This window comes from Rhinoderma darwinii, chromosome 4 (assembly GCF_050947455.1).
Source record: "Rhinoderma darwinii isolate aRhiDar2 chromosome 4, aRhiDar2.hap1, whole genome shotgun sequence".
Classification (NCBI taxonomy): Eukaryota; Metazoa; Chordata; class Amphibia; order Anura; family Rhinodermatidae; genus Rhinoderma; species Rhinoderma darwinii.
In genome coordinates this window covers 192,155,194-192,181,977 of record NC_134690.1, presented here as the reverse complement: position 1 = coordinate 192,181,977, position 26,784 = coordinate 192,155,194, and the positions used below count along the sequence as shown (strand labels likewise).

Here is a 26,784-nt window from a genome sequence, read left to right as displayed (position 1 = left end):
TAGAAAAACAGTCCACCACCATCCAGACAGTAGTGCATACAGCCGAAGGAGGAAGGTCAGTAATGAAGTCCATTGCAATATGTTGCCAGACGGCATCAGCCACTGGTTGGAGTAGGCCAACAGGTCTGAAGTGAGCAGATTTAGTAGAGGCACAGATAGTACAGGAAGAGTCAAAGCCCACAACATCCTTAGCCAGCATGGGACACTAGTATTGATGAGCAATAAGGTCCTGAGTTTTACGCATGCCAGGGTGCCCAGCCAGCTTGAATGGTGTCCCCAGCGGAGAATCTTTTTCCTGTCAGCTAGACAAACAATGACATTCCTGGGGGAAGGTCTCTAATTTGAAGAGGATTGACAGAAATAATCCGGGAAGTAGGCTGGCATGGCCTGGGTCTCTGGCAAGGAAAGGGAATATATCCGTCCAAGAGGAGGCGAGACGTCTAGGAGCAGTTCAATAGGGCAATCGTCAGAACGATGAGGAGAAAGAACTTCTGCCTCTTTTTTTACTGAAGACGTCTGCGAAGCCAGCATAGTGGGTGGGTAGTCTAGAGTGACTGAGGCATATGAGACTGGATAGGACGAACCTGTGGCAGACAGCAATGGAGACACTTGGAGCCCCAAGTGTCTCCATTGCTCTGGAGTTCCAGTCAAGAACTGGAGCATGTAAATAAAGCCACGGCAGGTCAAGCAGAATAGGGTTGACAACTTTAGACAGAATGTAGAAGAATCTGTTCTGCGTAGAAGATTCCGACTTGAAGTCTCAGCGGTTTTGTCATGAACAGTATAGGATCGGGCAGAGGTTGCCCATTCACAGAAGCGACTGCCAGGGGTCTCTCTAGAGGAACCATGGGCAAATGGAGACGATCTACTAGATCCTGCTGAATAAAGTTTGGGGCGGCTCCGGAATCCAAATAGGCAGAGACATTATGTGATTTCTCACCAGTAACAGTGGTCACTGGAATGGACAGTTTGGGAGAGGATTTGGTAGTTGACATCGTTCCACCTAGGGTTCACTTTCCAACCAACCCTAGGTGGTGGAATTTCCCGGCTTCTGAGGATAATCGACACACAAAATAGCCTCTGTGGCCGCAATAGAAACATAGTCCAGAAGTGAGTCTACGCTGTTTCTCCTGGTCGCATCATTTGACTCGCTCCACTTGCATGGGTTCCTCAGGTGGAACAACAGCCGAGAGCAGCAGAGGTCGCTGGAACTTGGGTGCCAGTCTAGGGAGATTTATTTTTCCGGCAAACATCCTGGGCCTGTTCCTGGATTCTCACATTGATCTGGGTCACCAACAAAATGAGGGCATCCAGGGTGGAGAGTTAATAGAAACAACTGCAAATTGGAGGTCTCCAGACCCACACGTTCCCATATGGCATTAGCCCATTTCAGGGCCTTGCCAGAGAGGAGGGAGGCAATGAAGGTGATCTTGGTCTCATCGGAGGGAAACAGACTTGCGTGCAGCTTGAAGTGGAACTGGCATTGTTTAATGGAACCTCTGCAGGTCTTCGCATCCCCATCGTAGCGAGGTGGTAGCGGCAGAGAGATTCTGGAATCAGCACTAACAAGAGAAGCAGCAGCAGGAGGAGGAGAAACTGTGACGGTTGCAGTAGCAGGATCCAAACGCTGCATGATGGAGTTCACTGCCTGTAGAAGCGGATCCTGCCGTGCCCGGAGGTCACAAATGTCTGCTTGCATCGCTTGGAATGCCGTCGTAGTCTTGGGCTGATTAGCGGGATCCATGGCCTGAGCGTACGGTCACGCCTTGGGGATATGTGGACCCACTAGGCCACTCCGCTGTGACACCAGACGTGGCAGATGAGGCACACACACGACTCCAATAGGCTTAGGAACAAACACAGCAACAGGAAACAGTATACGGGAAGCAGGATACGGGAACACTGGGAGCAGGATGCAACTAAGGGACCATATGCATAGACCAACACAGGAATACAAACAACGCTCAGGCAAGGAGGGAAAGGGTCCTTTAAATAGTCCAGGGTGCAAAGGGATTGGCGAGGGAACTTTTACTTTGGTGCGCGCGCTGGCCCTTTAACGCTGCGAGGAGCGCACACACCCTACGGGCGAAAGTGGGGCACTGCAGCCGTGTGTGCTGGCGTCCCTGGGTGGAGAGACGGAGGCATGGAGAGTGGGTTGCAGCTGCCAGGAGTAAGAAGGTTGTGCTGGCAGTGCGCGACCGCAGGCACAACAGTATTCATATGGGGTTGCTTGAAATTGCATGCATACATGTAAAGGTTAGGGACTTCCATGACATAATGTACATGATTTTGTGGTGCAATCTCGAGCGTATCGTATCACATTGTATGCGATAAGTCGCTGTGTAGACGTACACTATTAAAAACCAACATGTGCAAGTGATTATTTATGCTATGAAAAACAGGTAATAAATTACTGTAACGTCTATGGCCACGGTCCGTCGGTCCGACTTAAACCTTGACGGTCGTGGCCATGGACATCTTACCTGCGTGCAGCGTTGTCCTCCTGTGAGGCGCCGGCACTCACTTCCGGACAGAGACTATCTCCGGTGGGCGCCCGCACGGTCTTAAAGGGCCAGTGCGCGCATTTTGCAGGAAGTCTGCAATCTAGCCCTATAAAAAGGGCTCTGCCCTCTTGCTCTTTGCCAGAGCGTTGTTTGTTACCCATAGTTTGTCGTGCTAATGGTCTCCCAGTGTCTTCCAGTTTCCCAGTGTACCTAGTTCCTGTATCCTGTTTCCGTGTTACCCAGTTCTAGTGCCGTGCTGTGCTACAGTCTACGCTTGATTTGCTACGCCTCACCTGACGTCTTCCCGCCGCCTGGTCCAGGACATGCCTGCCTCGCTACTGTCTACGTTGCCTCAGGTATCCTTGCTGAACTATTGAACTCTGTACTTTACCTGTTTGGCCAGCTGCCATCCCGCTACGCGGTACGGCCCAGTGGGTCCACACCCCGCTTTGTGACAGTTACTACATCAAACAAACACAATGGGCCACATTTATCAAAACAGTCTAACAGAAAAACTAGTCTTGTTGCTCACAGCAACCAATCACAGTGCAGCTTTTCTTTTCCAGAGCAGAAAAAAGGAAAAAAAAAACAAAAAACAGACTAGCCCTGATTGGTTACTATTTTGTTTCTTTAGACTATTTTGATTAAAAAAAGGCCCCTTTAATTTCTGAAGGCGGAATCTAAGTGTCTAGCAAGCGGAATCCTCCCTTCATGATGTCACTGAACTACACTGCCCAGCATAACTAGCTGTCAGGTAGTTCACTGGAGAGCTATCAAGGCCTGCCTATATATTATTTAACAAGTGTCCTCAATGCATTATGAATAAAGGCATATTCATCCCTGCTCATCTTTAGGCTTTATTCAGACGAACGGGAATTACGTGCGTGCAACGCGCGTGATTTTCACGCGCGTCGCACGGACCATATTAGTCTATGGGGCCGTGCAGACATGTCAGTGATTTTTACTCCGCGTGAGTCCGCTGAAAAAAAGTCACGGCATGTCCGTTCTTTGGGCGTTTTGCGTGATTCACGCACCCATTGAAGTCAATGGGTGCGTGAAAACCACGCATGTCGTACGGAAGCACTTCCGTGCGAACAGCGTGATTCGCGCAACAGCTGTCAAAAGGATGAATGAAAACAGAAAAGCACCACGTGCTTTTCTGTTTACAAACATCCAAATGGATTGTCATAATGATGGCGGCTGCGCGAAAAGAACGCAGCCGCGCATCATATGCTGAGTACACACGGAGCTGTTAAGTGGCTTTTGCGTAGGCAAAACGCCGCGTTTTTGTGTGCGCAAAAACGCTACGCTCGTGTGAATCAGGCCTTAGTGTGTCACGAATTGACACACTAAAGATTATCTTGTGTAAGATTGTACCTCTGTAGTAGAACTACAAGTAAACTACAGACGGCACACAGCCCAAAGCTTTTCACAAGAAATTGTCCGGCGGGCAGAGCTGGCAGCCAATATGGCTGACAGGAAGTGGCTTCTTTTGTTAGAAACTGAAGGTAGAACTCTGGAGCACAAACAGCTAAACTTATTAGAATAAGACTGCATATAGTTGTACTAGGGCTAGCGAGTCAGGACTATTTCTAGTGAGTTGTGATAAAACAAAAAGGGATACCGCACCCAAGCTGCGTCTTTGCAATTTGCAAACAACCGTCGCAAAAAAACCGACAAGACCCCTTGCCACTTCTGTCACGATGCGGTAATCATGCGATTTATAACAAAACTACTAGGCAATGCTGCGGCGCCAGGGAGCCATAGTTTTGCTGTACATAACAATTCAGGAACACGGACAGTTCTCCATCTTGAGATAAAGATACAATTTAAAGAGGCTCTGTTACCAGATTTTCAAACCCCTATCTCCTATTGCAGCTGATCGGCGCTGCAATGTAGATAACAGTAACATTTATTTATTTTCAAAAACGAGCATTTTTGGCCAAGTTATGACCATTTTTATATTTATGCAAATGAGCCTTTCTTATGGACAACTGGGCATTTTTAATCTCATTTCCAACTGGGCGTGTATTGTGTTCGTTACATCTGGGTGTGTTTACTTGTTTTACTAGCTGGGCGTTGTGAATGGAAGTGTATGATGCTGACGAATCAGCATCATCCACTTCTCTTCACAACGCCCAGCTTTTGGCAGTGCACAGACACACAGCTTTATTTTCAGCATTCTCTAGTAACTAATTCGTTAAAACTGACGGCACTCGGATGGCATGCATGTGTGTGATGTCCGTTTTAATATTCAATGACCCAGCGAGTCTAGTGCGAGAATTGGACCAAAGTAGTGTATGCTGCGATTTGCTCTGCGTGGACCAACGTGTTCTACACTCGGACCGCACACGGATGTGAACAATGCTTGTCTGAATAGGGCCCTTCTATATGGGTCCCGAGAGATCAGCCATCTTCCCTTTTCATTCTTATATCCTGCTTGTCTCTGGCTAGAACGCAACTGGCTGCAGTAGGCCCCCAGGTCCTATAGGAGAGCATGAATTACCACTTATATTTTCTGCAAGATTACTAAAAGACTTTTATTTTTCCCTCTTCGGTTTACTTTATCATTAATTTCTAGGTTTTATGCTCCTTTAATAAACATGCTCAATTTTATTTTGGTTTCTTTTGTTTGGTTTTTTTAGTGTTTTTTTTGCAATAAATTAAAAATGTCACAAAGACCATTTAATACTACATATGAATATTAATACAAGAGCATAGAAAAAATGCAGGTGCTAGTACTTTTTCATAGTGAAGTCACTACCACAACGTCTCAAAAATGCACAGTGCACCACTACATGGTGAGAATGGGAACTGATAATTCCCCAGTGCTTTACCTGTAACATCTGGCTGCTCTGACATTTTAGATGTAAAACACTGCACCAAACAAAAGCAGTGTGTGGTCATCATACTAGTGTAGAAGTTGTAGTTAAAGGGGTTTTTCCTATAATAATTATTTATCTCCTATCCACAGGATAGGTGATAAATATCTGATCAGTTGGGATCCAACTGCTGGGACACCACCGATCACGAGAATGGGCTTACCGTGCCCATCCTGGGAGCCCCATAGGAAAGAATGGAGTGGTAGTTTACATGCTCGGGCACCGCTCCATTCATTTCTATAGGGCTGCCAAAGATAGCGCTTGGAATGAATAATGGCCGAGCATGCATACTACTGCTACATTCCTAAACGGCAAGGTAAGCCCATTCTCGTGATCAGTGGGGGTCCCAGCGGTTGAACCCCCACCGATTCGATATTTATCACCTATCCTGTGGATAGGTTTTAAATATAGATTATGGGAAAACCCCTTTAAGCATCTCGGCAGTATTATATGACAACCAAGTAGTCTGGACAGAGGAAGTATTTTAGTATAAAATCTCTCAGGCATCTGTTTATTTACAGTAGCTGCAATCACATGCTCGGTTTGCTGAAAATACAACATGAGCATTTCAGCTTGGGATATGTGACAAATGGAAGAATGGAAAAGTATTTAAAGCTCCTCTGATGAAGCCAGGCGCACTCAATTTGCCAACACAATTATTATAATCTATGCAGCTGTCAATGCAAAGCAGACTGCGAAACAAGACTAGAAACGTTAACTGTGCTGTAAAGAGCTGTATAAACTGCAAGAGTTGTAGAACTGTAAAGGACTCTTCAGATTATCTGCAGTGCACTGGAATTACCTCTGTTTTCAGAAAACACTTGTCTAGCTACAGGGAATCGGCAATTAAAAAAAATTAATTTAACAATTGGACATCCAAACCAAATGTCCATTTTGTACCTTCTGCCCTTACATATAACAAGATTTCATCCAGCAGGACATTTTGTTCTGAAAACGACATACCCGAACCTTTTCCTTTACACAATACAACAAAATACGGCAACTACCCTTATATACACTGACCTTAGATTAAAGAGGAGCGGTCAGCTCTCCTGATATTGTCTGTTTTAAGAAATACTTTTAACCCACATGAAATAACAATTCTAGAGTATTTTTTCTCAGAGCTCGGAATGAGGTCGTCCCTCTGTTATTCCTCCTGGGAAAGTATGAATAAATGGACAACTGGGTGTTACCACTAACCTGAGCAATGGGGCGTGCCCTAAATACTGACACTGTCCAATCAGTACAGATAGCGTCAGACTCAGACTATATAGTGACACACCCTATTGTTAAGGGGAATGGTAACAAATATTTAGTAAAATAGACTTGTTAGGAGAGCTGACGGGTCCTCTTTTAAGCCATGCTCCATGCATATTTAAACCCCTAAAATAATTGCCCACCATTGAATATCATTTTATTTTTATTAATATATTTAAAAAAATTACGTACTTATTAATTTCCTAAAGGGTAACTAAACTTTCAAAAAACTTCTGACATATCATAGTGACATTTCAGACGTTTTGATCTAGGACAGTCCAAGCACGGAGACTCACACCGACCGCTAAAACAAAGCGGCAGAAACACTTGAATGAGCGCTGAGACGCTTGGTTTCTGATCGGGTTTTCTCAAAAAGCCGAGCAATTTGTGTACGTGCTCAGACCTTCAATTGAGCCCCAACACCAATTACTCACTGCACAACCCCCCCCACCGCATTGAGGAGGAGCTTGAGTGGAGCAGCAATCCAGATTGAACCCGCTACTCCATTCAATGTCTATCGGACTGACGGAAATAGCCAAGCGCTGTACTCGCTGTTTCGGTCTCATAGACTTTGAATGGAGCAGCAGCGCGATTGCTCGACCACTGCTCGATGTAATGTCCTCCTCGCTGCAATAGAGCAGTGAGGAGGAGCAGGAGGTTAAGAACCCCCATTCTTGCGATCGGTGGGGATCCCAGCAGTGGGGCTATCATCGATCAGACAATTATCACCTATATTGTGGATAGGTGATAATGGTCTATTCTGGGAATACCTATCATCTGTAATAGGAAACCTGCTTTATTTGAAAACCTATTAGCCAATTAAGAAATTAATATTTTCCTAAATATTTGTTATTAAAAAAGGGAGTCGTCGGCTCCTGAACTTCCAGGTAGGGGTATCTCTGCATCCCCTGCGCCCTCCCTCAACCCACCCCCCTTCCACGGTAGCATCCAAGCTCAGAACGCAAGATCTTGCTGGGTATCGCATGTTCTTGCGTTCTGTCTCAAAGAGGTCTATTTACTGTCTAAATATAGTAGTTACTGGTCAGTAACTGCTGTATTAATGCTTACCGATCAGTTTCTGCTATATTATGCGAATATACACGTAAAAAGTAGATTTTTGGAAAACAAAAATATTCTGGCTATTTCCATATAACTTCTGCTATTTTATGTTGCACCAAGTTTGACCAAAATTGTGCTGGGGAAAAAACCCCAAGGCATTTTGCAATACTTTGTAAGTAACAACATGTTCAATGCTATTTTGTTGCGGTTTATGGCAGATACAAAACCTGCTTGTATGTAGTGGAATTCCTGCTATCTGCTGATACCCCCAATGCTGAAGTAGGGTTTAATTTAAAGGGGAAACCTAGTCAAAATGAGTGTCTGATATGCTATAGATACACGTGAGAAGATCACATTAGTAAAGTCTGTGATCTACAGATTAAACAAGTCCTGCTCTAATTTTCATTTCTTCTATAGCCTCAAGGGCCAACTGTGCACCCTCCACCCCAAGCTAACCTATTGTAAATGGCAGGTTATCAGAAGGCATGACCACTTCATTATAAAGCCTGTCCTGTCTTGGGGTTATACTTAACTCCTTATACTCAATTACTTACACACTTATGTCACCTACACCTTAAAAATATCTCCAGAATCTGCCATTTTTTTACTGTGGAAACTCTTATTGTCGCTCTGATTCATTCTCATCCTGACTACTGTAACTCATTACTAATCGGTCTTCCCCCTCACTAAACTCTCCCCTCTCCAATCTATCCTTAATTCTGCAGCAGCCAGGTTCATCTTTCTGTCTAACCGCTACACCAATGCCTCTACCCTGTGCCAGTCACTGCACTGGTTGCCCATTTAGTATAGAATTCATGAGCGGACACTGACAGCAAAGAGCCTCTGTGGAGGAAGTGTATCTTGGCCCATGTGCCTCCAATGGCCACAGAGCTACACAAAGATAGGTGTTCGCAGACCCGACATTCACATATTCGACATGCCACACACATTGGACATTTGCTGCACATTCTTCAGAAAGACCCTATATTCACGATGGGTCAAAACATTGCCGTTTTGCTACGGTTTGACTAATAAGTTCCATTTGGACTTGACTGGAGATGTTTGCTGTGGTCCACACTGGTGGAAACATTGCACAAATCGGAAGAGGTATTTCAGATATAGGACGACGTGACACCATCCCGTATACCAGGACTTGTGTTGCTTCAAACTTTTCTATTATTGAATATGCTGCACATACGTCACACACATTAGAACATGCTGCACAAACGTCAGTCACAAATGTTGCCCACGTTTTACCTGCATCGTTCACACACGTTACTCACACCACAAATTGCATATTTAATTCATACATTGGACATATGCTGCTAGGGATGAATCAAAACTTCGATACAGTTTCGATACCGGGCACCCTCAAACGGTTCGATACCGTTATTTCATGTATTTCGATATTAAGCTGTGTGGCCACACAGCTTAGCATCGTAACACATGAATGTATGAGAGCGGGGATAATAATGGCTATGTAATACAGCCATTGCTCCGCTCCTGAGTGCTGACAACTGTGCACATGGTCAGCATGATGTGATGCGACCAGCGCTGCACTAATGATTGCCGGCACTGAAGACAGAACATGGCGGGCGCACTACAAAACACCCCCATGTTCTGTCTTCAGTGACTGCACCACCGCTCATTAGTGCAGCGCCGGCCACATCACCTCATGATGACCGTGCGCACACTCGTCAGGAGCGGGGCAATGGCTGTATTACACAGTCACAGCCCCACTGACGGCGGAGATCAGAGAAACGTCTCATCTCCACCGCTATTCCCCTGAATGCTGCGATCAAAGCTGACCGCAGCATTCAAGAGGTAAATGAGAAGGGGGGGGGGGTGCCCCTTGGATCGCAGCACAGGGAATCCCTGGGACGCTTCCCTGTGACTGGATTGAGGGACATAGCATATATGGGCAGACAGCCCAGGGTCCATTAACCCCTTCCCGACATCCGCCGTATATATACGGCGCTGTCGGGAGGTGCTTGGCCGCAAAGCGCCGTATATGTACGGCGCAGTGATGGTGCGGGCTCAGAAGCAGAGCCGGCACCATCACCGCGGGGTGACAGCTGTATTATACAGCTGGCACCCTCCTGTAACTGCCAGGACCGGAGCTATTCTCCGATCCGGCAGATTAACCCCTCAGATGCTGCGCTCAATAGAGCGCAGCATCTGATAGGTTTTCACCCGATCGGCAACCCAGTGACGCAATCGCTGGGTTGCTGTGGCAATCGGACGCCAGAAAATGGTGTCCGAGTCTGCCTTGTACGGGAGCCGATGAGGACCCGCCTGCGGCGTGTCCTCATAGGCTTGCTGTCAGTGAATAACTGACAGCGCTAATACACTGCACTACGTATGTAGTGCAGTGTATTAGAGTAGCGATCGGGGCATCAGGCCCTCATGTCCCCTAGTGGGACAAGTAAAAAAAAGTAAACAAAAATGTGGTAAAACAATAAAAACACACACATTTCAAATAAAAATAAAGCTAAACTGACTTTTTTCCCATAGTAAGTCTTATATTATGGGAAAAACCGTAAAAATAAAAAAAACTATACATAATTGGTATCGCCGCGTCCGTAACGACCCAAACTACAAAACTATTATGTCATTTATCCCGCACGGTGAACGCGGTAAAAAAAAAACATGAAAAACAGCGACAGAATCTTTGTTTTTAGGTCACATCTCCTTCCAAAAAATGCTATAAAAAGTGATCAAAAAGTCACATTTACTCCAAAATAGTACTAATAAAAACGACAATCCGTCCCGCAAAAAATAATCCCCGACACCGTTTCGTGCACGCAAAAATAAAAAAAGTTATGGGTCTTAGAATATGGCGACACGGAAAACAAATGATTTTATAAAAAGTGATTTTATTGTGCAAAAGCCGCAATACATTAAAAAACTATATAAATTTGGTATCGCCGTAATCGTATCGACCCGCAGAATAAAGCTAACATGTAATTTAGGGCACACTGTGGATGCCGATAAAAAAAACAATAAAAAACTATTCCAGAATTGATTGTTTTTGGTAATTTCCTTTACCAAAAAATGAAATAAAAAGTGATCAAAAAGTCGTATGTGTTCCAAAATGGTACCAATAAAATCTACAGCCCGTCTCGCAAAAAAACAAGCCCGCACACCGCTCAATCAACTGAAAAATAAAAAAGTTATGGCACTAGTAATGCGGTGATGAAAAACATCTCAATGCCCAGGCCGGAGGGGAACATTCCTTCAGTTTCAGGGCCCTAGTATTTAGGAACTAGAAAAGGGAATGGACATGGCACATCCGCTGGAAGCGAGGGCGCCCGTATTATACCAGCGAAACACTTTCCCAGTAATATTTCCCAAACTACGAAGTAGAAAAAGTCCCCAAAAGGTGCAGAGCGTTACAAAAGGGGGATAAGAAAGAAAACCGTTTATCAGTGTGACACCGGCCTGCGCATAACGGATCGCTTCACAGCGTAACACACATCTATGGATAATTGTATTATTTACCCCATTATTATACCCTCTTATTATGCCCTGATATACTCCGCACAGATTACATATACCCTGATGTACTCCGCACAGATTACACATGCCACCACATTATAAACGGAAATACCAGCAAAACCCCAAACAGAACTATTACCAAGCAAAATCCATGCTCAAAATGGCGGTCTTTCCCTTCTTAGCCCTACAGTGTGCCCAAACAGCAATTTATGGCCACAAGTAAGGCATTACCATACCTGGGAGAACCCGCTTAACAATTTATTGGGTAAGATTCTCTAGGGGCACAACATCTTGTGCGGTGAATGGGCAGATCAGTGGAGAAATTGCAATTTTCACTTTGCACAATCCACTGCGTATTCATTTCTGAAAAACACCTGTGGAGTCTAAATTCTCACTACATTCCTTGATAAATGCCTTTAGGGGTGTAATTTCTAAAACGGGGTCACTTTTGTTTGGTACATCAGGGGTTTTGCAAATGCAACATGGCGTCCGCAAACCATTCCAGCAAAATCTACGCTCCAAAAGATAAATACCGCTCCTTTTATTCTGAATGCTCCCATATACGTAAACAGCTGATTATAACCACATATGGGGTGTTACCGTACTCGGGAGAAATTACTTTACAAATGTTGGGGTGCTTTTCTTCTCTATTCCTTGTAAAAATGAAAAATGTGTATCTAAAAGTACATCTTGTTGGAAAAAAAAAATATTTTTCATTTTCATGGCTTAATTCTAATTAATTCAGCAAAAAACCTTTGGGATCAAAATTTTCACTATACCCCTAGATGATTCCTCAGGGGGTGGTTTCCCAAATGGAGTCACTTTTGGGGTGTTTCCACTGTACTAGTACTACAGGGGCTCAGCAAATATGACATGACACCCAGAAACCATTCCAAAATCCAAATGGTGCTCCTTCCATTCTGAGCTCTACCGTGTGTCCAAACAGATGTTTGTGACCACATGTGGGGTATTGTTTTACTCGGGAGAAGTTGCTTTACAAATGTTGCGGTGCTTTTTCTCCTTCAGTCCTTGTTGAAATGAAAAAAATATATACCTAAACCTACATTTTCTTTGAAAAAATGTAGATTTTCATTTTTACGGCCTACTTACAATAAGTTCTGTAAAACACCTGTGTGGTCAAACTGCTCACTGTACCCCTAGATAATTTCCTCATGGGGTCTAGTTTCCAAAATGGGGTCACTTGTTGGGGGTTTCCACTGTTTTGTCCCCTCAGGGGCTTTGCAAATGCGACATGGCCTCCGCAAACCATTCCTGCTAAATTTGAGTTCCAAAAGCCAAATGGCGCTCTTTCCCTTCTCAGCCTCGCCGTGTGTCCAAACAGCCGTTTATTACCACATGTGGGGTATTGTTTTACTCGGGAGAAATTGCTCTACAAATGTTGTGGTGCTTTTTCTACTTTAGTTCTCTTGGAAATGAAAAAAAATTAGCTAAACCTACATTTTATTTGAAAAAAATGTAGATTTTCATTTTCATGACCTAGTTCCAAAAATTTTTGCAAAAAAACTGGCCGGTCAAAATGCTTGCTACACCCCTAGATAAATTCCTCGAGGGGTATAGTTTCCAAAATGGGGTCACTTGTTGGGGGTTTCCACTGTTTTGTCACCTCAGGGGCTTTGCAAATGCGACATGGCCTCCGCAAACCATTCCTGCTAAATTTGAGCTCCAAGAGCCAAATGGCGCACTTTCCATTCTAAGCCCTGCCATGTGTCCAAACAACCGTTTTTTACCACATGTGGGGTATTGTTTTACTCGGGAGAAATTGCTCTACAAATGTTGTGGTGCTTTTTCTACTTTAGTTCTTTTGGAAATGAAAAAAAATTAGCTAAACCTACATTTTATTTGAAAAAATGTAGATTTTCATTTTCATGGCCTAGTTCCAAAAATTTTTGCAAAAAAACTGGCCGGTCAAAATGCTTGCTACACCCCTAGATAAATTCCTCGAGGGGTGTAGTTTCCCAAATGGGGTTACTTTTGGGGGGTTTCCACTGTTTTAGTTCCACTAGACCTGTTCAAAGCTGACATGGTGCCTAAAATATATTCTAATAAAAAGGAGGCCCAAAATCCACCAGGTGCTCCTTTGCTTCTGAGGCCGGTGCTTCAGTCCAGTAGCACACTAGGGCCATAAGTGGGATATTTCCTAAAACTGCAGAACCTGGGCAATAAATATTGAGTTGCATTTCTTGGGTAAAACATTCTGTGGTACAAAAAAAATGGATTCAAAATGAATTTCTGGAAAAAAATAATGAACTTTGTAAATTTCACCTCTACTTTGCCTTAATTCCTGCGCAATGTCTAAAGGGTTAAGAAACTTTCTAAATGCTGTTTTGACTACTTTGAGGGGTGCAGTTTTTAAAATGGGTTGACTTATTGGGGGTTTCTAATATCTAAGGACCTCAAAGCCACTTCACAACTAAACTGGCCCCTGTAAAAATAGCATTTTGAAATTTTCTTGAAAATTTGAGAAATTGCTGCTAAAGTTCTAAGCCTTGTAACGTCCTAGAAAAATAAAATGATGATCAAAAAACGATGCCAATCTAAAGTAGACATATGGGGGATGTTAGTTAGCAACATTTTTGTGTGGTATAACTGCCTGTCTTACAAGCAGATACATTTAAATTGAGAAAAATGCTAATTTTTGCAATTTTTCGCAAAATTTTGGTGTTTTTCACAATTAAATACTGAATGTATCGGGCAAATTTTGCCAGTAACATAAAGTCCAATGTGTCACGAGAAAACAATCTCAGAATCGCTTGGATAGGTAAAAGCATTCCGGAGTTATTACCACATAAAGTGAAACATGTCAGATTTGAAAAATGAGGCTCTGTCAGGAAGGTCAAAAGCGGCCAAAGAGGGAAGGGGTTAAAGGACCCCAGGGCTGTCTGACCATATTTCCTGTTAGGGCATACTTAGGTATGTCCTAATAACTGCCTGTGTACTATCAGTTCACAGGCTAATGTACATTAAAGTTTAAAAATAAAAAAATAAAAACAAAGTAATGCTATAAAAAAAATACACATACACATTTTTTACAATAAACATTATGAAATGTTAAATACTTTTGTGTCAAAAAAGACAAAAGTATAATAGGTATACAATAAACATTAAAATAAGTCTCAATACATAAAATATACACATATTCGGTATTGGCGCGGCCGTAATGACCTGAACAACAATTGTTTTGCGTCATTTATGACGTGTACGCTGTAAAGAAATAAAATAAGAACTTCTGTCACTTATTATTGTGGGGCATGAGGTGCGATGAATTTAACCTCCATGTGCCTCACATTAAAGAGGCTCTGTCACCACATTATAAGTGCCCTGTCTCCTATATAAGGAGATCGGCGCTGTAATGTAGATCACCGTAATGCTTTTTATTTAAAAAAACGATCTATTTTCACAACGTTAGGAGCGATTTTGGTTTATGCTAATGAGCTTTCTTAATTCAGAATCCTGACACTTCTGAATCTTTTCTGTGAGATTTACAGCAACGGAAACGAAATCTCGTTTACCTCCGTAATCTCGCGAGATTTCGTTTCCGTTGCTGGAATCTCACAGAAAAGAGTCAGAAGTGTCAGGATTCTGAATACACATGACGTCCAGGCTGGATGGTCAGGTGTATTCATTATCAGGACACTGCAGTAACGTTAATCAAGCAGAATCGCTGTGTATGTGGCTGCAGATCATGTTCTAGTAAGAACGCGATTCTGCTGTGTAAATGAATGGAGAGTGCATGATGCCGATTGGTCAGCGTCAGACACTCCTCTGTACAACGCCCACTTGGTCGAAAGTAAAAATACGCCCACTTGGGCATTAAGAAAGCTCATTAGCATAAACCAAAATCGCTCCTAACGTTGTGAAAATAGATCGTTTTTTTAAATAAAAAGCATTACTGTCACCTACATTATAGCGCCGATCTCCTTATGTAAGAGATAGGGCACTTATAATGTGGTGACAGAGCCTCTTTAATAGTAATTAACCCCATCATGTACCTCACACATTAACCCATTATGACTGAGAAACATGATGGGGTTAAATACTATTAATGTGAGGGACATTCAAAATTCATCGCATCATGTGCCTCACATCAGAAAATGGAAGAACTTCTTTTTTTTATTATTGTTGGCAAAGTATCGTTTTGGTATTGAAAATCGCAATACTACACAAAGTATCGGTATCGAAGTCCAAATTCCAGTATCGTGACAGCCCTATATGTTGCGAACACTACACATATTTCACTCACGCTATAAACATAAATCAAACACAAACTTCAATGACATTGTAAGGGTATGTGCACACACACTAATTACGTCCGTAATTGACGGACGTATTTCGGCCGCAAGTACCGGACCGAACACAGTGCAGGGAGCCGGGCTCCTAGCATCATACTTATGTACGATGCTAGGAGTCCCTGCCTCGCTGCAGGACAACTGTCCCGTACTGAAAACATGATTACAGTACGGGATAGTTGTCCTGCAGCGAGGCAGGGACTCCTAGCGTCGTACATAAGTATGATGCTAGGAGCCCGGCTCCCTGCACTGTGTTCGGTCCGGGACTTGCGGCCGAAATACGTCCGTCAATTACGGACGTAATTAGTGTGTGTGCACATACCCTAATACCTACCTGCTTTCCTTTTGTACGGTAATTGCCATAAATTGCGCTGCCCATTATTGTTGCTAAGCAATGCTCCCTTGAAGCATTAATCTACCTGAAACCAAAAATGTAGATAAACCATATACAAGTCTCACTCACCCGCAGCTTAGCCCATAGTCATTAGTTATTAGATCCCTGGCTGGGCTTCCCTACATGCAGGGTCCATGTGCAGCTGAATCGCCTGCACTAGCAGTATGTCAACCGTCTGCCCAGGCTTTTATTTCTATCCAACTGCCAAACCAATTACCTACCCTTTGCCAGTGTCACTACCCTTGTTGCCCCTTCGCTTTAGAATTAAAATTAGATGTACAGGGTGGGCCATTTATATGGATAAAATGGGAATGGTTGGTGATATTAACTTCCTGTTTGTGGCACATTAGTATATGGGAGGGGGGAAACTTTTCAAGCTGGGTGTTGACCATGGCGGCCATTTTGTATCCAACTTTAGTTTTTTCAATGGGAAGAGGGTCATGTGACACATCAAACTTATCGAGAATTTCACAAGAAAAACAATGGTGTGCTTGGTTGTAACGTTACTTTATTCTTTCATGAGTTATTTACAAGTTTCTGACCACTTATAAAATGTGTTCAAAGTGCTGCCCATTGTGTTGGATTGTCAATGCAACCCTCTTCTCCCACTCTTCACACACTGATAGCAACACCGCAGAAGAAATGCCTCCCGATCTGACCCCCTTAGACTTTTATCTTTGGGGTCATCTGAAGGCAATTGTCTATGCTGTGAAGATACGAGATTTGCAGCAACTGAAACTACGGATACTGGAAGCCTGTGCTAGCATTTCTTCTGCGGTGTTGCTATCAGTGTGTGAAGAGTGGGAGAAGAGGGTTGCATTGACAATCCAACACAATGGGCAGCACTTTGAACACATTTTATAAGTGGTCAGAAACTTGTAAATAACTCATGAAAGAATAAAGTAACGTTAAAACCAAGCACACCATTGTTTTTCTTGTGAAATTATCGATAAGTTGGATGTGTCACATGACCCTCTTCCCATTGAAAAAACTAAAGTTGGATACAAAATGGCCGACTTCAAAATGGCCGCCATGGTCAACACCCAGCTTGAAAAGTTTCCCCGCTCCCATATACTAATGTGCCACAAACAGGAAGTTAATATCACCAACCATTCCCATTTTATTTAGGTGTATCCATATAAATGGCCCACCCTGTATAACTCTCACCCACAAAGCTCTCCACAGTGCTGTATCGCCCCTCTCTTTTTCCTAATCTCTGTATACCACCCTACCCATGATCTACATTCTGCAAAGAATCTAGGGCTAAAGTGCTCCATAATCAGAGCCTCCCACTCCCATCTCCAAGACTTTTCTCGTGCTGCACCAGTCCTCTGGAATGTACTACCTCGGACTATCAGATTGAATTCCTAACATTCCCTGTTTTAAGCGTGCCCTGAAAACACATCTTTTTAGGCTGGTTTATCAAATTCCCTAATCTGACTCCTTTCCTTTACCCCCATCCCTCTATTACATTAGTTCTCAAAACCTAATCCCTTCATTCAACAGTATACCCCACGCTGTTGCATCCTAATGCACTTCATATACATATATGCCAACAGAGATACTGACTTGGTGACTGGCTCTTGCAGTTTTATGGTTCTTTCCTAGTATTGTACAAAAGATGGTGGGTGCAGTTTACAAATCAAGCACTTTTACCTTGTGTCCCTATTTCCTGATAGATTGTAAGCTCTTGTGAGAACGAACTCTCTAAATTGTAAAGTGGTGTGGAATATACTGGCAATATATAAATATTCGGATCATTATTACTACATGTTCACACTAACTTGTTATATTTTTGAGCTCAGGGATTAAAATATTCCAAGAGCCTGGTGGCAAATGCCTTTAGAACTTTTATTTTATTTTTGTAAGGCTGGATTTACACAAGTGTTGCCCATCTCGGACGTGGAAAACGGCATTTTTTCACGTCCGAGGTTCATCCGTGCTCTGCGGGACGCGATATCGCGCATCCCCCATAGTTGAGTCTATGGAGGGATGCGTGAAGAGTGAACAAATAGGACATGTCCTATTTTCTCACGGACCCTTCACACGCTCCGTTGAAACAACGGCTGTGTGAACGGCCACATTGAATTACATAGGTCCGTGGGACGGCCGCTGTTTCAACGCCCGTCACACGGACGTATTACACGTTCGTCTGAATAAGGCCTTAGGAAGTTCTTATTGCTAGACCACTAAAAAATGAGCTCCTGTATTCATGTAACAAGCGCCAAAGAGCTTCAATATTTTACCCAAAAAAATATGACTAAAGTTCCAAATAAAGATTTTGTTACAGTGAACACAATATACATGCTCCTCACAGATCCGGATGTCAAACATCTGTTCATGAAATATTTATGCTGAAGTCAGCTGCTCTTATAACACTATGACACTGAGCACAGGATAGAGGTAAGAGGAAAAGGAAGCCTGTGAGACCAGGGAACAGGACACATCCATTACACAAGGGAGCCATACTAAAGGGATATGACCCCCTCATTATCTTAGACAGGGTCAAATGCTGGAGGATAAACACGCTCTCAAAATATCCTTTCAGTGTTAATGTCTTCATGTCATTCCTGGTTTCTTTAATTTAACCGTTCAGTTAATAACTTAAAGAGAATTGGGGCTTGTTCCCGCTAGGCAGATGTATAGTATATGCCTGATGCCACTTTAACGGGATCCACCAACAATCTTGGGACTGTGGTGAAGAGTAGACGACTGCTGTTGGGGGGGTAATGGATCGGACAGATTGGATTTCAACCCATTGTCCTTTTTCCCCTCCAGCTCCCTTAAGTAAAGGACAATGTTTGGGTGAGAACACACAGAGCAGCAGCCGCCGCACGTGACAGAAACTAAGCTCACATGGGTGGCGAATAGCCTATGATTTTGGTGGTAAAATTAGGGCATTACCAGAAAAATCACACGATCATTTGCTACAGCATGTAGGCATGATTTCGGACGTGTATGGCTGCTGCTCCGTGTGTTCTCACCCTTCCACTTCTCTATACAATGCTAGAGGGGTCTCCTTTTGGTGAGATCTGAGCCACAAAATCTTTGGAAAATCCCACTCTGCTGTCCTGTGCAGTTTTAGAAATCACATGTAACCTACGCAAGTCAATGGAACAAGAAAAAAACAAAAAGGTAAAAAAGGAGCATATTTTACATTTATATGAATTCCTCTTTTTTACGATTTCACAATATTATCTGTATCTTAAACTTAGGCCTTATTCACACAAATGCATTTCTCGTCCGTGTGCTGTCCGTTTAAACAACAGACAGTGCACTGACCAATGCAATTCAATGGGGCTATTCACACATTTCTTTTTTTTGATGTAGCGGGTGTCTGTTGCGATGTCCTATTCTGCTCCTTTTCTGCAAACAGACTTGTCCATGTGTGCGTGAAAAAAACAAAGGGCACACGGACAACATCCGTGTGCTGTGTGTTTGTCACTGATCAGTTGCCAAGTAAAGCAGAAAAAAGAAAAAAAACTTAAATCACGAAGTGCTTGTAGAGGAGAAAAAAAAATGAATGACACTCGGAAACCACACGGATACAACACAAACATTCATATGGATAAAAAAAAACAGTCTTTTTTTGTGGACGCAAATCAGACGTGCTCGTGTGAATAAGGCCTAAGGGTTCAGATACAACGAGAAGAAGAAAGATATAACATTTACAGAATACGGAGTTACATACTTTATGCTCTACTTAGCTCTGTATTTTAGTATTTCTTAATAAACTCACTAGGCCCAGGGAGTATCGTGCACGGGCCGTACATTATTAGGACCCGCGCACAATACTCTCCATGTGTTACACGGTTGTACCGCCCAGCGTGCACTAGCGTCTCGGCAGGCCATAGGTCAGATTGGGCAGGAGATCGGAATTAGAGGGATACCTTAAGAACTAGAACAAAGGTTATTCATATGTGCACTTAGGCTTTGTTCACACTTGCATTCGTTCTTTTCCATCTGGTTTCCGTACCTTTTTGGAAGTAAGAATAGCATAGTCTGCTGCATTATTCGATCTAGTAATTAAAACCTAAATCCTGGCAAACTCATCAGTAAATAAATCATAATGGATCAACGATATTCGTTATTGATGCCGTAAAAACTGTAGCAATGATGCCAGTGTGAACAGAGCCTAAAACAAGGTGTTTTTTTTATGCTTCAGTAACAGAACTATACAGTTTAAAAAGCCAAGCTCTGCACAAAACATACAAACCTCTGCTTATTCTCTAGTGTCTCAATAACTGCAGACATGACAAACTAGCCATTTTAAGCCCCCAGACACCTATTACTTCAGCAGCTTTGCAGAGGAAGGTGCACAGCACGGAGTAGTATACGTGTACACAGAAGAACGATATTTAACCAGGGGGCCACAAGAACTGGTCACACAAAACAAATAAATCCAGGTCCTACACAATCTTATTTGGATCCAGCCTATCTCCATATGTTAGCATGTTCACATGGAGTGTTTTCAGACATTTTTTGGGCCGTAAAAGTCCCGAAAAATCGGAAGCAGAACGCCTACAAACATCTGCACTTTGATTTCAAATGGGAAAAACGGCATTCTGTTCTGACGTGGCCTTTTTTACAAGGCCGTTTTGAAAAACGGCCGCGAAAAATAAGTGCATGTCACTTCTTCTGCCGTTTGTCATTGACTCTATAGAAAAACAGCTCCAAAAACGGCCGTAAAAAAACGCTGTGAAAAATGTCTGAAAAATCAGGCGCTGTTTTCCCTTGAAAACAGCTCCGTATTTTAAGACGTTTTTTATTTTGTGTGCACATACCAGAATTGTGAAGAAAATTAGAGACCTTTTCATTCTTGTTTTCAGTCAGTTAAGGCATCATTCACATCTGTGTTCGGTGTTTCCGTTGCTCTATACCATCAGCCAAACTTTTATGGGTTCCGTCGGGTTTCCATCATGTTGTCCATCGTTTTACTGGACAAAATAGTGCAACGTGCCGCACTATATTGCCCAGCATTTTAGACCGGAAATGCATCGCAGATGTGAACGTTGCCTAACATGCTGGATCGCAGACCTCTAAAGGATACAAGTATTTTACAACATTTTGACAATTCTGGAGGAATTTCCTGTACCTTGGGGCAGATTTATCAGCGCAGCACAGGTGGCATCAAATGTTTAAAATATTTCAGAAAGGCATATTATAGCTCTGGGTGGGAGCCAGATATAGATATATCAACAAAAAACGGGATTGAATCTCATCATAGGAATAAAGGCAAACTTTCCCAAAATAAACCCGCTCCATTGTATAGGCTTCTTTCACAAAAGTGTATTTTTCATCTGTGTTACGGACATATTTATAAAGTCTGTATTGAAGAACCAATTCTAACCTCTCTCCGCAACAGCTATTTTTTATTTTTTCCTCACTGCCTTCCAAAAGCCATAGCTTTTTTGTTTTTCCATCGACATTTAATACATTTAAAAAAAAACTAAAAATAAAAAATTAGAATGCAGTGTATTATGCTTTTTGACGTCTTGTACCCTTTACAGATGGACCATGATGGTAGACCTAGGGGCCTTCATTATGCCCCCAAGCTGCCATCACAACCCATCGGCACCATACAATCACATTGTTGGGAGGTGGTGACAATGGGGTCCCCCGCTGTCTAACGGCTTAGATATCACAGTCGTTATTGGCCATGACATCTAAGTGGTTAAATGGCCAGGATTGGAGTTATCACTAACCGTTAAAGCGAAGTGTCAGCAGTTACATACAGTCGACACCCACGGCACGTGGAGCCGGTTCAGTCAGTGCCATACACCCCCCTTCCGATTACTATGTGCATGCACAATAAATGTCAGGAAGGGTTAATCTATAGGTTTTTTAACGTGGTACTATAAAATAGGCGGGTATTTGAAATATGCAGCATAACTTACTTTTATGTCGTAGTAAAACGTCAATTCAAGTCTACGATCCATAAGTTATCCATATTTCAAAGGGGCTGTGCTATGTATTTCCTGTTCCTCCCTAGAAGACAGGCCATCAGTATTGCAAACCCGTGATCCGGATGACATACCGATGTATGGATATGATCCGTATTCTGCATATGTAGGAATACTCTTGTGTGAACCTAGCCATAGAGCTGTAACACATATATCTGAAAAAGACCTCAGGGTCTCTTTACACTAATGTGTTATTTATATTTTTTATATTCTGTCCCGGTATTTACAAAAACAGATCAATATTTCTGCTATCGCCCCCATTGATTTCAAGAAGCGCTGCACCCTATGGGGGAATTTATCAATCTTTCTACGTCCGTTTTCTGCCACAGAAAAGTCACAATACGGCCCAAAAGGATTTTTTTTTTGAAGGCGAATGGCTTACGAAAAGAGGGCGGGTTACCATGCTTTAAAATATTTATTATAATTTACGCCAGAAAACTGGCATAAATTATAGTGGAAATCTACGCCAGCTCCTCGCTGGCGTAGTTTTCACTCTGTGGGGCGTAGCAAGGTAGAGGCCAGTGCCGAGGTCCTGTAACTTGCCTTCCCAGATCACACTACCCTCCCATCAGACAATGCGGCAAAAAAAAAAAGTGTACTCACCTCTTCTCCCCTCTGGCGCCCTCAGCATGCTGTGGCTCATACATGGTACTGACGCTGGGCAGTGTCAGGACGTTGTATGGGACGCAATACTGATGGTGTTAAGTGCAGTGTCGCATAATAGCCCTGACGCTGTTTGGCATCAGGACATTGTATGAGCCAAAGTATTCTGAGGGAGCCGGAGGGGAAAAGCGAAGAGGAGCGGTGAGGAGAGTATAATTTTTTTTTATTTTAATGTCCAACGGGGTGGGGGAATGGACTCCACATGGTAGCAGTCTTTGCGCCACAATTCTGGCACACGACCAGTGGAAAGATGCAACTGATTTATTAGGAGGCACGCACCTCTTAATAAATCTGTCACATCTTACTCCAGTGGGGCACATAGCTAAGACTGGCGTAGAAAATGGCAGTATTAGTAAATCTGCCCCTAAATGTTTTTGTGCAGTAGCAAATATTGTAACCGCCTTTACTATACAGCATCTACAAAACCGCGTCAGACATGACAATCAATCAAAAACACGCTTTTTGGTTCCATAGAACCTATGGGCTTGCTGCCCTACATTCTATGTATTATTTTACCTAAAAATAATAATGTGAACAAAGTCATACACAGAACAGGCGTGTTACTTAACCAGTAGAACGTTACAATACTACGACCACAGAAACGATCGAGGACTCTGCAGTAGCCTTAGTGGAACCAGGGCTCCAAGAAGCCTTTACCTCTGAGGTCATTTTCACACAGTATTTTGGGCAGTATTTCGTATCAATATTTGGAAGCCAAAACCAGGAGTGGGTCCAATACACGGAAGAGGAGCAAAACTTTCCATTAGGGCCTGTTCACATCAGCGTCAGGCTTCCGTTCATTGGTTCCGTTCGACCTATCGATCGGAGGAACCAAACGGAAACCATAGCTTGATTTCAATGTTAATGCTTCAGTTAGTTTGCGGTATGAATTGCAATAATATATTTATGTGAAACTAAGTAACTTGCTAATATACTTTAATTAAAAATTCTGTACTAAATGGTGCAGTTCAAACCTCGTGAATTATTCAGGAAGTGCTGGAGCTTTTCTAAAAGTGATGATGCTACGACACTGCCCCACGTGACTGAGCTCCTGCTTCATGTGCGGTTCGTGAAAATGACCGCACGTGGCTGTCACATTGCCGAGCGCTTTGCTCGGAACTGCAGCCCTGCTCCCAACGTCCATATTTGATCAATTCAGGGGTTTCCCATTGCTGGAGTTGCCGAGCAAAGCATCAGCTGATGCTCTGCTTGGGGACTCCAGTGATAGGAAACCCCTGAAGTCACTGACCATATATGGACAGTGATGTGGGCAGAAGTTGTGTAGTCCCCAGGCAGAGCATCAGCTGATGCTTTGCTCGGGAACTCCAGCAATAGGAAACCCCTGAGCAGAGCTGGAGTCCAGAGCAAAGTGCTAGCTGATGCTCTGCTCGGGACTCAAGCAATAGGCAATGTGACAGCCACGTGCGGTCACATTTGCGAACAGCACATGAAGCGAGAGCTCAGTCACGTAGGGCCGTGTCGGAGCGTCATCATTATTAGAAAAGCTCCAGCACTTCCGGGAACAATTCACGAGGTTTGAACTGCACCTTTTAGTACAGAATTTTTAATTAAAGTATATTAGCAAGTTACTTAGTTTCACATAAATATAGTATTGCAATTTTTGGTCCCCGGATAACCCCTTTAATGCCAACCGAAGCTATGGTTTCCATCTGGCTTTACGTTCATCTGTTCCTCCGACGGAAAGGTAGAATAGAACCCATGAACGGAAGCCCGACACAGAGAAAAGTAGAATGGCCTGTTCACATCGGTTTATTTTCCACTCCTGGTTTTGGCTTACAAATACTGATACAAAATACTGACCAAATACTGCCGTGTGAACGTGGCCTAATAATGGACTGCTGATGGATGTCACTGGATGCCCACCTTCCCTGGCTTCTGAAATCTACAGTATTTGTTCCACCTTGGTTTTTGCTAGACAATGGAAGAAAACATCCGATAACCTGGTACTATTCCAGTGCACAACCACACATTTCTATGTTGTCAGAAGGAAACACACAGAACATGGTGACATTTGTATTCCAGTTCTAACAGCGATCCCCCAAAATAAAAAACAACAGTTACGTGTATGTTCACACGCAACGGATTTGTTGTAGAAATATCTGCAACTAATAATTTAGACCATTTCCTAAATGGGATTGTTTTTGCAGCATGTATATGGATTTCTCCAAGTTCTATTCAGATAAATGGGATAGTCGCAGAAATTACTGCAACAAATCTGCCACGTGTGAATATACCCTTAACGCGAATCTTTTCTAGGAACGGTAGGTGTCAACCAATCTGCACACAACTTCATCTCTTACAATGGTTCTTATCCAACTTTCCCAGACTCCTTGTCTAACTAGTTATGCTGTAATACATCTCCAGTATCTTTTCATAACTTGCCATTCAGAACCCTGGGAAAGTTGGACCATATGTTAAATTTTCCGGTATCAACATATCAACGCGTGCTTGTTTACGGTTGGATTAATCAATTGTAAAAAGTGAGATTATTGTGTGATTATTGGAGTCCTTCAGGCCTCATAAGGAATATTTTTCTTCTTTTTAGGAGAGCAGATGCCACCACTGGATGTCTACGCTCTGGCTGTGTCAACTGCTTTACTGGAGGAGCTTCTTATGGTGTCAGAAATAGGGCAAGATAGCAACAGCAGCGGGCACTAAACCACAAGTGTAGCCCCTCACATAACATTACAATTTACCTTGTCAGGGTCACATTTAACCACTGTGGTGGGTACAGTGGGGAGCTGGGCACCACACACCAGGATATACTCTGCTAAGAGACTACCCACACACCCAGGCTGCATACCCCTCACACACTAGCGGCAGTCACACACCACACAGAGGGCTGACATCTAGAGACACATGACTGCTGGCAGTGGGCACAATATTGTCACACCCTGCACACACATAATACACACAGCTATGTCCGCCCCGCCGGGCTTTGTACAGGGCCTACTGAACCCGACCCCTGATTCACCCACACACATAGCTCTTACCCGCCGCCGGTGAAGAAGAATACACAAGCCGCTGAGACCCGGCCAAAGCCCCGGCCTTGAGTAGGACAGCCATCCGGCCGGCCACGGACACATAGAGAGGAGGAGAGAAGCTCAGAGCTCCGCCTCTGAATGACAGCCGGGAGGAGGGGGAGCCACACTGAGCCCGCACCGACTGACTGCTGTGCGGTTGTGTTACACGGGACCGTCACTGATCATACACCGGCTCTGTGTGTGGTACGAGGGCGCCATACACTGCAGGGGCTCTGCATATATACACCTCAGTATACAGGTAGTGCCTATAGACCAGCAGGCAGTCGCTATGAGCACTACATGTACTGCTGGTCTGACACTTGTGACTGGTCTGTGACTACTCAGGTTATATCTGAGGCTATAGCTAAGGCTTTTATAGGGAAATGTGGAAGCCCATTCTGCAGTACCACTGTCAAAGTTTATGTGGACAACCATTGATCACCATAGACACCCTATCGTGCCCCTTCCTGCATTGGCAATGCCCAATTCATTAATTTATTGCAAGAAGACCAGAATTGGAGTAGTACTAGAGGTTGCAATAGCAACTAGGCTCCCACAACTAGTCGGGCACAGGGCCCTATGCCCCAAAATTTCCCTTTTGGGGAGACCATGGTCTATCTGTCCAAAGGTGAGGTTACCAATTCAGATATAGTCCATCAGAGTCACGTCTCCAACTCGAGTCTTATGTAGAAAGTCCTGCAGGCCTAATGGAGAATGTAGGGTACCGTACAATCACCAATCGTAGCCTAAAGTGACAAGGAGAAACCCCATCTATAGGTGATGCAGTGGGAACGGAGCAGGCCAGTTAGGCCCTGTTCACACTGAGTTTTTTTTGCAGAAAAATTAATTTTGAGGCAGATTTTGACCTGCCTGCACGCCGTTATTCAAAGAGTTTTTTGGCCACGGGCAAAAAACCCTTTTTCTGCCTCCCATTGATGTCAATAGTAGGTCAGAGACAGAAACGCCCAAAGAAAGGGCATGTCGTTGTTTGCGAGCGAAATCAATGGGAGGTGAGTTCGGACATTTTTTTCCACTACAAAGATAGCAGCAACAAACTGAACAGGGCCTTAGTGGTTTAAGAGCAGCACGCTGCAGAAGGGTCTTCCTGGATAAGTTGAGGAGGAGCCGACGGTGGAAATTCTAGTATTCCAAAGGGCTGTAGGGTCGTAGAATTCTGAGTAGTGTAGATCTGTCTTTAGTGTAGCTCTTCACG

General features: G+C 43.5%; 1 protein-coding gene across 3 annotated transcripts in view; it reads right to left on the bottom strand.

The window, feature by feature from the left end:
- Positions 1-25,750, bottom strand: part of FAM135A (family with sequence similarity 135 member A) — a 113,187-nt gene extending 87,437 nt beyond the window's left edge. For 2 of the 3 annotated variants that reach the window (XM_075862003.1, XM_075862005.1), the window contains exon 1: positions 25,542-25,750. The gene's annotated coding sequence lies outside the window, so the exon portion shown is untranslated. The remainder of the gene's footprint in view (positions 1-25,541) is intronic. The other variant, XM_075862006.1, reaches the window with a different exon arrangement.
- Between the last annotated feature and the right edge of the window lie 1,034 nt (positions 25,751-26,784).